The sequence below is a fragment of the Barbus barbus genome (assembly GCF_936440315.1).
Source record: "Barbus barbus genome assembly, chromosome: 1".
Classification (NCBI taxonomy): Eukaryota; Metazoa; Chordata; class Actinopteri; order Cypriniformes; family Cyprinidae; genus Barbus; species Barbus barbus.
In genome coordinates, this window is record NC_136729.1 from 22,761,357 (window position 1) to 22,774,721 (window position 13,365).

The window sequence follows — 13,365 nt, forward strand, 5'->3', positions numbered from 1 at the left end:
CGTTCGTAAAGACCGAGACCAAAAGCGAATTTCCATAAAAGAACGAGAGATCGCCGCTGCCGTTTATCTTTTAATCAGCTATGACTGATGCTCGGTTAATTCAACTCTAACGTTCTGCGGCGGAGCTTCATTAATGTGCGCGTGTGTTTATGTGAAGGAGAGATGCTGGAATGCAGATGTGAGAGGAATAGCAGGTAATTAGTAGATAAGAGTTCTCATTTGAGTGCAAATACACACATCATACATAATAAAACGTCTCTTAACATAGAATATCCAGCACGATATAAATAGTAGGGCCAGAGGAAAACATTGTGTGTGAGGTAAATTCACTGTACCTATGCTGGAATGAGATGTGCAGGGTTTGATAAATGCTTTCGCGAGACTCCGGCGTTAGGGAACAGAGGTGTAATGCAGATGAAGACACAAAAGAGCAGATGAGCTGCAGATAATGATACTATGGTAGCATCAACTTTTAAAATACAACCTGATCTTAGAGCTAGAAGTATAGCCAATGTTGACACACCACCACATCACATCCAGGGAATCTTAGACTGGAGCTATAAATGGCAAGCTAGTCTCTTTTCTCGCCTTAGTCTCATTGCTTTTAAGTAAGATTATAAATAAGATAATTAAAAGAAAGAAAAATAAAATAATGTAATGCATAAGGTGAGCAGGCTCTGTCCTGGCTATTGAGCTATGTTTTAGTTTTAAGTCTCATTTGTATTTTATTTTTTAAATGATTATTATTGTTATTTATTTTATTTTATTTTGTAAACAAAAAGCTGGGTCTTTCATGTGTGCACTGCAGCTATTTTAATTGCAATTCCAATTAATTTTCATTGATTTTGGATGTTCATGAATAATGATCACTTAAGTTTAAAGAATTATCATATACCCTCAATTATCAAATGCAGCTCGGATTCTGCTTTGGTTCTGTGTAAATATAATACAGCATTACAGAAACTTTACCACTGTATAGATTTATGATTTAAATTTTCAAGAATACATTTTGTTTTACTGATAATTCCATGTACTCATTGTTTCATTCCTAATTTAATCATTTATTTTCATAAATACATATTTTAAAACAATTTTATATCATTATTTCTACACTTGTAATTTCCTTTGCAAATGCATTCACTATGTCAGATACAGATAGAACTTAACAAAAGGCTCGTTGTTTAGTTGAATTAGCGACAACAAACACACATCCCTCTCAAAGCATTCAGTATATTTGTGTCAGACAGAACTAAAACATCTTCATGATAAAACCTCAACTGGGAAGTCTAATTATTAAACACAAAAATAAAAAAACATTTCACAAAAGCTACAACTAAACAGAGTAAATTAGATGCTGTCTGTCTCTGAATAGAGAATTAAAACTGTCAGAATACCTGAAAAGATAAAGAAAAGCCCTGACAATGTACAGAGTCAGCAAATGCTGCCTTGCCGTAGAGTCAGACAGACCTGGTTACTACCAGAGGAAAGATCCTGCTTCGAATACATACTCAACTGTCCACATCAAAAACATTTTCAGTTTATGTCTAATACCGCAGATAAAATTATTAATTATTCTATTTATTATATATATATATGTTTTTATTATTATTCCTGGTATGAAACCACGTTTATCATTCCCAAAAAGCTTAAGTCATAAAGTGAAAAATAAAAAGGACAGCACTTGTTATTGACTAATGACACTGAACATCAAAAACAGGGACACTCACTGTTTGCCGTTTCTCTTTATTACTTTTTCTTTCCCCTGCCCCCCACCATCTTTCTCAGACACACTCACACTTTTAAGTCTTTCACACACACATAGTTACACATGCATACACACTGTCTGTTTCACACACTTGTTAGCCAGATACGTTTTTTTTAAACTCTACTAGAACCGGTTGACTGGAAGTGTGTAACTTTAACCCCTACTTGCTCAAAACATACACACACACACTCAAGTGTCATCCCACTCACTGCGGTGGTCTACATGCTGTGGAGAGAGCACTGCAGAAACACTCCCGACACACACTCCCTCTTTTTCTCTCTTGTAGCACAGTGGGTGTTAGTAAGGCTGTAAGAACATGCGAGTGATGGTAGTAGCACAGACAATATGTGCGTGTATGGATTAAAAGGATCTGGTGGGGAACTGTACATCATTATATAAAGAAGGGGGAGTGTGTTATTCTGGGTGTGTGACAGCAGTGAGGAATAAACTTCATTAGCAGAGCGGTTTAGACCAGGAACACAGGGTGCTGGACAGTACAAAAGCACACATATGCACTTGGAAACAATTTTTACCCGTAGGAATGTGCCAGTTATTTGTGAGTGCAATCCACTAGAAATACTAAATGTTCTTACTAAATTTGATCACAATGGCACCAAAAAAAGAAATGACTATTTTTATATTGTTTGGTGTAATCTGAATGTCTTGTTATCCCTCTTAGACCTCGGGCTATCAGAGCAAATTCAGTCTTAATTGTATTGTTTTTTTCAGCCCAAGTACGATTGCATGCACTTTAAAGGCTCAGGTTAAATCAAACTAAAGCAATAATTTGTCATGATTCAACTAACCTGTACGCATGTATATATTTGTCACTGATTACAGGAGCGCAGCATTGGAGTACAGCAGAAATGAGAGGGAAAACTGCTCAAAGTTCAGAATAGGCAACAACACACACATCTTTATTTTAACATGGTTCATCTTATATATAGACACCTGACTAGCCTACAAAGCTACTAAAACTGAATAAAATGTCTAAAGATTTCTTAGATGACCAAATATGTTAATTATAACTGAAAATATTATACAAACATACACATTTAAAAATTTGGACGTGTAAGATTTTTTTGGAGAGAAGTCTCTTATGCCACAGAGGCTGCATTTATTTCATGAAAATACAGCAAAAATAATCATATTGTAAAATATTATTACAATTTAAAATAACAGTTTCATTTATTTCGGTGTAATATGTTCATATATCTTATAATGTAATTTATTCCTGATGGCAAAGCTGAATTTTCAGCAGCCAGTCTTTTCAGGGTCACATAAACCTTCAGCTGATTTGTTATTCTTATTTATTCTTATTAATGTTGAAAAATGTTGTACTTAATATTTTTGTGTAAAATGTGATAATTGTTTACACACACACACACACAGGAAATGAATTTATTTTTATTTTATTTTCACATAGGAAGTTCAAACGGCATTTGAAATAAAAATCTTTTTGTAACATTATAAATGTCTTTACGATCACTTTTGATCAGTTTAATGCTTGATAAACGTTTTCATTTAAGTTCAAACTTTATTGTGTATAGGCAATAGACATTTATTAATTCATTCAAACTTGGACATTGTTTTATAGGCATTATTGTAAAATACTATTCTTGCAGGAATTCAGAAGGTTCCCTCTACTGTCATGTGTCTATGTGTAAGTACTAGTGTGTGTACCTTTCTGTCTATCAGCGAAGGCCTGTGTCAGTTTGTGTATCAGTCTCTCAAAGAGTGTGTTCATCTGTCTATCTCTATGTTTGTTTGATGCTTTTTTCAGTTCTCTCTCTCTTGCTCTGAGTCTTATTGAATGCATTACCATGGTTGTCTTCATTAAAATTCTAGCTCAAGTTTAGAGATGTTCTCCATATTAGTGGTAATAGGTAAATAGATAAGAGGAAAGCAAAGACGGTGGAACGGAGAGAGAGTGCAAGTACAAGAGAGACAGAAGGTAGTCCTTAAATTCGTTCTTGAACAAAAAGACGTGAACGGACTCACTGTGGACAATAATTGGCCAAATTAGTGAGGAATGCCTTGAATGCAGAGTGGATTTCACGGATGCTCTAAAGTAAAGTAAAAATATTTAATATTAATGGATATAATATTAATAATAATAAAAAATAGATCAGCATGAGATAGCCGTTTATAGTATTTAAGTAGCTCGCTTGGTCATTCATGCTGTGGATGTGGAGATGCAGGTGCTCTTCTCCTCACCTCTTTGCTTCTGGGGTCTCCAGACGGAGACGAGGTAAAGCCGGTAGGGGTCACCAGGTAAAACAAGGCTAAAATCTAGTCAGGAGCCCTGTGGTTGTCATTTAACCCCAATCCAGTGTATCACACACATACACCGTGTCCCCCGGTCTGAGGCCAGGAGAGACGGGCTATTGATTGCTAGCAATGAGAGAGCCAGCTGCCATTACACCATTACAGTCCTGACAGAAGAACTGCACTGCATTGATCTGCAGGCCAAGGCCCTCCTGCTGGTATTTATAGAGGTAGAGCATGAAACATCCTTACCCCATCCTTCTTTCGCTTTCCCTCGCTCTCTCGTCCTCCCACTTTTATTCTTTCTTTCTGATGAGGTGTAATTGATTGTAAATGAGAATGTGTTTCCTACCTGATCCCAGTGCACTGTGGGTAAGATTCATTACATCTAGCGCAATTATGATTGATATGATTCAGTCGCTGAACACATCATGTGTTTACGTTTATAACCAAGCTAAAATAGACTTAATAGACAGGAAGTAGTGGCATATTTAAATATACATTTCACTGCTGGTTATACTCTGTATAATTGTGTGTGAGACAAATAAAAATCTTGAATCTTGAATATTGACTGGAATGAAAATTAGGCTGAGAGGGAAGTAGTTGAGCACAGTGCGTTCAATGCATTGTACTGCAGTTTAATAACATACCAACTGTTCAGCTTATGAAATGTCTTTCTGAAAAAATAAAAATTTATAATAATAATAAAAAATAAACAAAAGATGCGAGTTGTGAAAATTATGTGATCTAGGACCTATATACAGAGCACGCCCATCCTTGTTAAATTCAAAATGGCATTTAACCTATATTCAAACTACAGTCTTCAACTGCCAAAGAATACATGACACAATACATAATAAAATATTGAAATATTAAATACACCTTGCACATCACGTCTGTCTTTTGGAGCAAGTGCACAATGCTAGTTGTAGTAAGACTAGCATGTAAACATGCTAAATGAAGCTACAATCGCATTATCAGCACTGTTAGCTCGATTTCAGTCAGACTACGAAATATTTTAAAAAGCTGAAATATTGGATTGCTGAAGTCAAACTTTTAAAAGTGCATCTAAATGCCTATGTATTTGTTATCTATACAATATTTAAATGATTTATCCTGTTTTTCCCACAGATCTCCAACAATGTGGAATGAAACAGTCGCATGTTTAAAATCCCACATCTCTCTCTTTCTTTTCCTTTTCACCCAGTGATATAGCACATAATCATCTCTCCGTGGCCAGTGTTGTGACAGCACACTGTGCCTTGGTGAATATTTCAGTATGTGTAAAAGTTGAAGCACCGGTCTATACTGCTTGCTTAGCAGGAGGTGTTAAAAAGTATTGGCAGCTGACATAGCCTGACTTAATATCCAGCTAAGTGATTTAATAGCTTCTGTTGGATGCTAAACTGCTGTTTTTTCTTGTATTGATTTATGAGCTCAAAGTGTACAGTGAATTTTTACCCACCATGGGAGCTATTGAACCAGCCATTTGATATTTCATATCAGCTCAATACAGTAATTACCCACAGTTTGGCAACCTTTCCATCAGAGAATATAAGCCAAAGGTGTGCAGATCTACATCATAACAAAAGTGTGAATCAGCGAGAGATGTTTATTTGGTTTTGGTTGCTTGCGAACATGCAAATGCGTGAACGTGTCTGGTTGCTTTTTTATCCATTTGAACTCAAAGTTACTTTGCTGAATGTAAATCCATCATATTTGCTCATGCATGCTTCTCACTGGCGCACAAAATGGCGTCTACATGTTCAACAGCTGAATAACATCAGTGTGTCTAAGAATCCCAAGAACTACCATATCTGTCCCTGTCAATAACCAACATACTGCTTCCCATCAATCCATCTCTCTATCGTTTTATTTGTTGGAGTTTTGTCCTCCATAATTCAGTTATTGTGGGAAACCATAATGAAATTTCTGCATTGTTTGTTATTCTCTCACAGTCTGTAATTCATCCCCTCGTACAACTAAGTTGAAGAGTCCTTCTGCCTGTTAAATGCAGAGAAAGAGTCTCTTTATATAACCTGGTTATATTTGAGGCTGCCTCTATGGGCAGCCTGTCTCTCTGAGGAGAATTAAGTTAAGCATGTGGTTGAAATGGTTGGTTATGAGTGGAAGCATTACAGCAACAGGCTTTTAAAATCCATTTTGCTCTCTCTGATTAGATTTGGTGTTATCATCACTGCAGTGCTGAAATGACTGTAGCTTGTTCATATTTCTGAAGAAAAGCATAAATCCAGCTAATTGGGACCTGTCTGCTCCAGTTAAGGCTGATGAAGAAATATTGCCACAAAAACCACAAGTCACTTACGACTTTCTTCCATGCTGGGCCTGGAATCTCTCGGTTCCTTTCTTTCCCTCACCCATCCATCCATTACAGAATAATACAATTTCAAATTAATTTTCATCTATTCGTCAAAAACTCCTTAAAAAAAAACAAAAAAACAGACAAACAGAGAGATAATAAAATAGTTTCCACAAAATATTACATAGCACAACGGTTTTCAACACGGATAATAAAAACAAATGTTTCTTGATCGCCAGAAAACAGTTGTTTTAAATTGTAATAATAGTTCACAATAGTGCGGTTTTTACTCTATTCTAACCAAATAAATGCACACTTAGCCAATAGACCAGCAGTGTACATTATTTAAAAACAGCATGACATTTTGGCAGTATTTTAGGGCTGCCAAATTTCAGAGCCAAAATCCTGCAAGTGAAGTCAAACTAACACGAGAGACTCCCACAACATTTACAATACTAAATCCTTTTCCTCAGGGTTACATTACCATCAAGGCAAAGTGTAAAGCAAGCAGTGGTGTAAAACTATCCTAATCTGGCAACACTAATGCAGTGAACCAACACTACAAAATTGGCAATCACAAAGCTAAAACTCCCGTTTTTGCCAGGGTTCCTAGCACCTGCAGAGCGGTGGAGTGTTGTAATTGCAGTTGTATAATGGCCTGTTTAACACTATGAATAGGAACAGTGCACCTGATGAAAACAATGAGCAAACCCAAGAGATTGAGTGTCTGCCAACACTAAACCCAACCATTGAAACTGCACACAGATAAAGTTACAGTTCACTCCTCTGGACTGCATTAAACTAATGGCGTTCATTGATATGGCTCAAAATGGAGCTGTTTTTCAAAATATTTGTTAGAATAAGAAACGGCTTGAGTGCTTAACATATGGCTCAGCAGATTACTAATTGAATATTCTGTCTCTCATTTTGTGTATCACCTTTCTTCAAGGCAGCATACAACCGCTCACATATTGCATATGTTATTCCTTCCATAAATGACATGTAGCGTCACATGATATTATCAGTTGTAATCATGAATAGGGAGGCAGTTGGCCTTTAGTGTGGGAGGATGAAGATGAGTAGATTAACTCATCGCATATCACATTTTGCTAGAGAGCATGTGAAATCTATACAATACACACCATATTTAGATTGAAAATGATCTCTGTAATATATATGGAAATTTCGGTTAAAAAGCTCAAAGAGAGTATTTCTGATTATATTGGACATTATATTTGGGGCAGTTGTGGCCTAATGAATAGGGACTTGGACTTGGTCTCTGGTCCGGTGGGGATAGGTGGGGGGAGTGAGTGTCCAGCGCTCTCTCCACCCTCAATACCACAACTGAGTTGAGACCCTTGAGCAAGGCACCAATCCCCCAATTGCTGCCCTGGTGCCGCAGCATTGGCTGCCCACTGCTCCAGGTGTGTGTTCACGGTGTGTGTGTGTTCACTGCTGTGTGTGTGTGTACTTGGATGGGTTAAATGCAGAGCAGAAATTCCGAGTATGGGTCACCATACTTGGCCACACGTCACTTCACTTTCTCTTTTATATACACTACTGTTCAAAAGTTTATGGTCAGTAAGATCTTAGGTCCCACTTTATATTAGGTGGCCTTAACTACTATGTACTTACATTTAAATTAATCATTTGATACAATGCACTTATTGTGTACATACATGTTTTTACATTGTACCCATCACTTACACCTTAACCGCCCTTAAACCTACCCAGACCACCAAACCTGTCCCTAAACTTACCCGTATCCCACCTCGATAGCAGCAGACATGTTTTGCAATACAATATGTCCACAATAAGTACATTGTACTAATTTGTGATGTAAGTACATAGTAGTTAAGGCCACCTAATATAAAGTGTGACCAGATCTTATTTATTTTATTTTATTTTATTTTAGCAAGAAATTAATACATTTATATCAGCAAGGATGCATTAAATTGATCAAAAGTGACAGTGAAGACATTTATTGTGTTACAAAAGATGTGCATTTCAAATAAATGCTGTTCCTTTGAACAGACGATTCATCAAATAATCCAGAAATAAATTTTATCACAGTTTCTGTAAATAAATAATCACCGTATGAGCTCATAATCATGTTTCGTGAGGTGAAAATCATTCATTAGAATATATTAGATGTTAGCATATTAGACTGGAGTAATTGCTTGTGAAAATTTAGCTTTGCCATCACAAAAATAATTCACACTGTAATAATTACTAAATTGTGAGTTATTACACTCTTAAAGGTTCTTTATTGGCATCAGTGGTCCCACAAAGAACCTTTACCATCCATGGAAACTTTTCACTCCATAAAAGGTTCTGTACAGTGGAAAACGGTTCTTTAGATTATTCAAATGTTCTTCACACTCAGAAAAAAATGCTTCTTTTAAGAACTGTTCACTGAAAGGTTCTTTGAGGAACCAGAACTGGCTCTTCTATGGCATCACTGTGAAAACCGCCTTTTGGAACCATGATTTTTAAGTATATAACAATTAACCTGTAATGATATTTCATAATATTACTGTTTTTATTGCATTTTGATCAAATAAATGCAACCTTGGTGAGCATTTCACTTCTTTCAAAAACATTTAAAACCAACTCTTCATTTCTACAGAGTAGAGTGTATATATTTTAAAGTTTAAAGTGGGACATTCAAAATGTGTTTTTGTTATTTCATAATAGCTGAAGCTGTGTAGTGATAATGCTTGGATTGTTTTTAAAGGTACAGCAGAAGCTGAGAGATTTCCATTTACATCCCTTTTTAAGAGATTCGGTTTGAATGGTTTATTCAGATTAATGTGTTAAAACAGGAAGCAATAAATTATTTTAGTTTGCTTTTAATGCAGGGAGTGTAGCCTTAACCATAACCCTGACACAAGCCCACTGTCTAGGGCTGTTTTATGATTACATCACAATGGTAAAGTTATGATATAGCTGTATTGTTTTGGATCAGTGGTATATTGCTTTTGATATCTGTGCTTTTTATAATAAATACAGGCTCCATTTGGGTCATTATGTTCTCTCTAATGCCTGTTCCTTTTGTCAAAATGTCCTACAATACATCTAGCAAGGCATGCTTTGTGTGAATAATTGAAGATATCAGAATTCAATGATTCATTGAATATCAGAAAAGTTAATAAGCCCAGCGTTCGGCCATGTTAGAGGCGTACTTTGACAAATGCATTATATTTTCCTCCTCCCTGATGCACTTAATATCTGTTACAGCTAATATAAATATGCAAATCTGCCTGTTGAACTTTGCTAGGGCTGCTGTGATTCGTCTCTTTAAGATATTCATTTGCATGACTGAAGCACCCATGCATCATGCCAGTGTCATTCTGAAAGCAAATATTAATCAATTTTGCGTGATGTAACCCTTCCCCCAGCAATCCTTGTTTCTTTGTTTGACTGTAACGTTCGCTTTTTTTTGCGTTCACTTGCTTTACAATTTAAGAAAGGTCTTTGTGCATGACCCAGCTATTGTTGTGTCTGGCCCTTGTACAATAGTGAACAGAATTGGTGACATGATGCAATTGATTCATCTGTGTGAATTACTTATAAATGGAATTAAATTTACTTATGTCCAATATCATCACAAAGGCTCTCTTTGACCTTTTAACAAATATTCCAGGAGCTGGTGAGGTTGTTGGGTTCCGTTTCACAGGTTTACATGCGGCATGGTGGCCAAAAAGGAGTACACTTCACAGCATTTAGTAAATACAGGGTAAAAGCTGAAAACAATCCCAAACCTACAGCATGAGCATTTTTTTTTTACCTTTACAAGGGCAACTCTCCTAACCTTATATTCGATTGGAATCTATTCAATGAATGCAACTATAGGAAGACATCATTACCAATATACAGAGCTATTACAATCAAATTAAATCAGTTTAAACAATCTTTGCACTGCAGAGGTGGCACAGAAGCTGCATTTGAAGTGGAATTTAGATCTCTTTATAGACAATTTAAAGGTGGGCTAAGCGATTTCTGGTAGCCATTGTTGATATTTGAAATCACCAAAACAATCACGATCCTACCCCAAAAGGGTCTCGCCCCTATTTTGATAGCTCCGCCCCACACATACGTAGCCTACGCAATAGGGCTGTGCGATATGACAATATACAGTCAGGTCCATAAATATTGGGACATCGACACAATTCTAACATTTTTGGCTCTATACACCACCACAATGGATTTCAAATGAAACGAACAAGATGTGCTTTAACTGCAGACTATCAGCTTTAATTTGAGGGTATTTACATCCAAATCAGGTGAACGGTGTAGGAATTACAACAGTTTGCATTTGTGCCTCCCACTTGTTAAGGGACCAAAAGTAATGGGACAATTGGCTTCTCAGCTGTTCCATGGCCAGGTGTGTGTTATTCCCTCATTATCCCAATTACAATGAGCCGATAAAAGGTCCAGAGTTAATTTCAAGTGTGCTATTTGCATTTGGAATCTGTTGCTGTCAACTGTCAAGATGAGATCCAAAGAGCGGTCACTATCAGTGAAGCAAGCCATCATTAGGCTGAAAAAACAAAACAAACCCATCAGAGAGATAGCAAAAACATTAGGCGTGGCCAAAACAACTGTTTGGAACATTCTTAAAAAGAAGGAACGCACCGGTGAGCTCAGCAACACCAAAAGACACGGAAGACCACGGAAAACAACTGTGGTGGATGACCGAATAATTATTTCCCTGGTGAAGAAAACCCCCTTCACAACAGTTGGCCAGATCAAGAACACTCTCCAGGAGGTAGGTGTATGTGTGTCAAAGTCAACAATCAAGAGAAGACTTGAGTGAATACAGAGTGAATACAGAGTGAATACAGAGGGTTCACCACAAGATGTAAAGCCTCAAAAACAGGAAGGCCAGATTAGAGTTTACCAAACGACATCTAAAAAAGCCTTCACAGTTCTGGAACAACATCCTATGGACAGATGAGACCAAGATCAACTTGTACCAGAGTGATGGGAAGAGAAGAGTATGGAGAAGGAAAGCAACTGCTCATGATCCTAAGCATACCACCTCATCAGTGTAGCATGGTGGTGGTAGTGTCATGGCGTGGGCATGTATGGCTGCCAGTGGAACTGGTTCTCTTGTATTTATTGGTGATGTGACTGCTGACAAAAGCAGCAGGATGAATTCTGAAGTGTTTCGGGCAATATTATCTGCTCATATTCAGCCAAATGCTTCAGAACTCACTGGACGGCGCTTCACAGTGCAGATGGACAATGACCCAAAGCATACTGCAAAAGCAACCAAAGAGTTTTTGAAGGGAAAAAAGTGGACTGTTATGCAATGGCCAAGTCAATCACCTGACCTGAATCCGATTGAGCATGCATTTCACTTGCTGAAGACAAAACTGAAGGGAAAATGCCCCAAGAACAAGCAGGAACTGAAGATGGTTGCAGTAGAGGCCTGGCAGAGCATCACCAGGGATGAAACCCAGCGTCTGGTGATGTCTATGCGTTCCAGACTTCAGGCTGTAATTGACTGCAAAGGATTTGCAACCAAGTATTAAAAAGTGAAAGTTTGATTTATGATTATTATTCTGTCCCATTACTTTTGGTCCCTTAAGAAGTAGGAGGCACATATGCAAACTGTTGTAATTCCTACACCGTTCACCTGATTTGGATGTAAATACCCTCAAATTAAAGCTGACAGTCTGCAGTTAAAGCACATCTTGTTTGTTTCATTTAAAATCCATTGTGGTGGTGTATAGAGCCAAAAATGTTAGAATTGTGTCGATGTCCCAATATTTATGGACCTGACTGTATATCGGATAGACAAAATAAAAAGTCTATCATTTCATATTATGTTCTATCGTTTATTTTGTGGTGTCGCACAATAGATTGTTTAGGGTAATACTTTTTGATCATTTGTTCTTTTGCTGCTTTATTGGCTTTGAACAATTACATAAACACACTTATATGCGTCAGAATCCCCGTCTTAAACCCCACCTTTAATGCTGCTCAGATATGCCATGACTGCATGTACACTGCAGTTTCAACTGCAGAAATAATGTTATTAGGTAAATGTTTTAAATATAAAATATACTAAAACTAGAAATATGAAATGTTAATTTATACTTCATGTATGAAACTACCACCAATAAGTGGCAGCAAGTCACTGTCTTAATGGTCCATTCATTCATTCATTCATTCATTCATACTGGAACAAAGCAAGTAATTGTCTTTATGAATGGATCATTGAATAACTGACTCACCTGATTCGTTCTAAAACACTGAATCATCAAGGAATGAAACACCACCGTATTTGCAGAGATGCAAATGTTCTGCTGTGATTCTGTTTGGAACTGTTTTCACTGGTGGAATAGAGCAACAGTCAATATTTACAATATTGTGTCTAAAACCTCACTTAATATTAATTAAATAGCCTTTAAAAAATTATTTCCTATTGGATAAAGTCTAAAATAGTCATGATCTTAAAAGGAGGACAAATATGTCTGACTCAAGGCTGTGTCAGAAGGAGGACATGGTATTTCAAACTCGGACAAAACTGGACAGATGGCCACCCTATAGATTGGCATTACATACTGTTAACGCATACAAAGCTGAATCTACACTTTTTTCTTCCTGTTTATTCCAAACTCTGCTGCACTCAGGAACCTTTAAAGAAAGAAAAAGACATGTATGACTCGCTCTCTGGATAAAATTTCCATCATGACTCATTCATATCAGGATTCAGGGAATGGCATAAGAGCACAGTATCAGTATGCATCCTTTTTTTTTTTTTTTCCTTTTTTTCTGTTTACTTGCTGTCTTCCTCATTCAATTTCTCACTCACCCTCTCCAGCAGGGTTAAGAGCATTGAACCACACACATTCATAACAAATATGCTAAATGTTAAATGAATATCCAGTTTGTTTCAAAGCCTGAAATAGAAAGCTCAGAACAAAATACAAACCCATCCAGAGGGCCTGCTCTTTGTCTCTCTCTCGCTCTCGCAAATGTGCACACACACACACACACA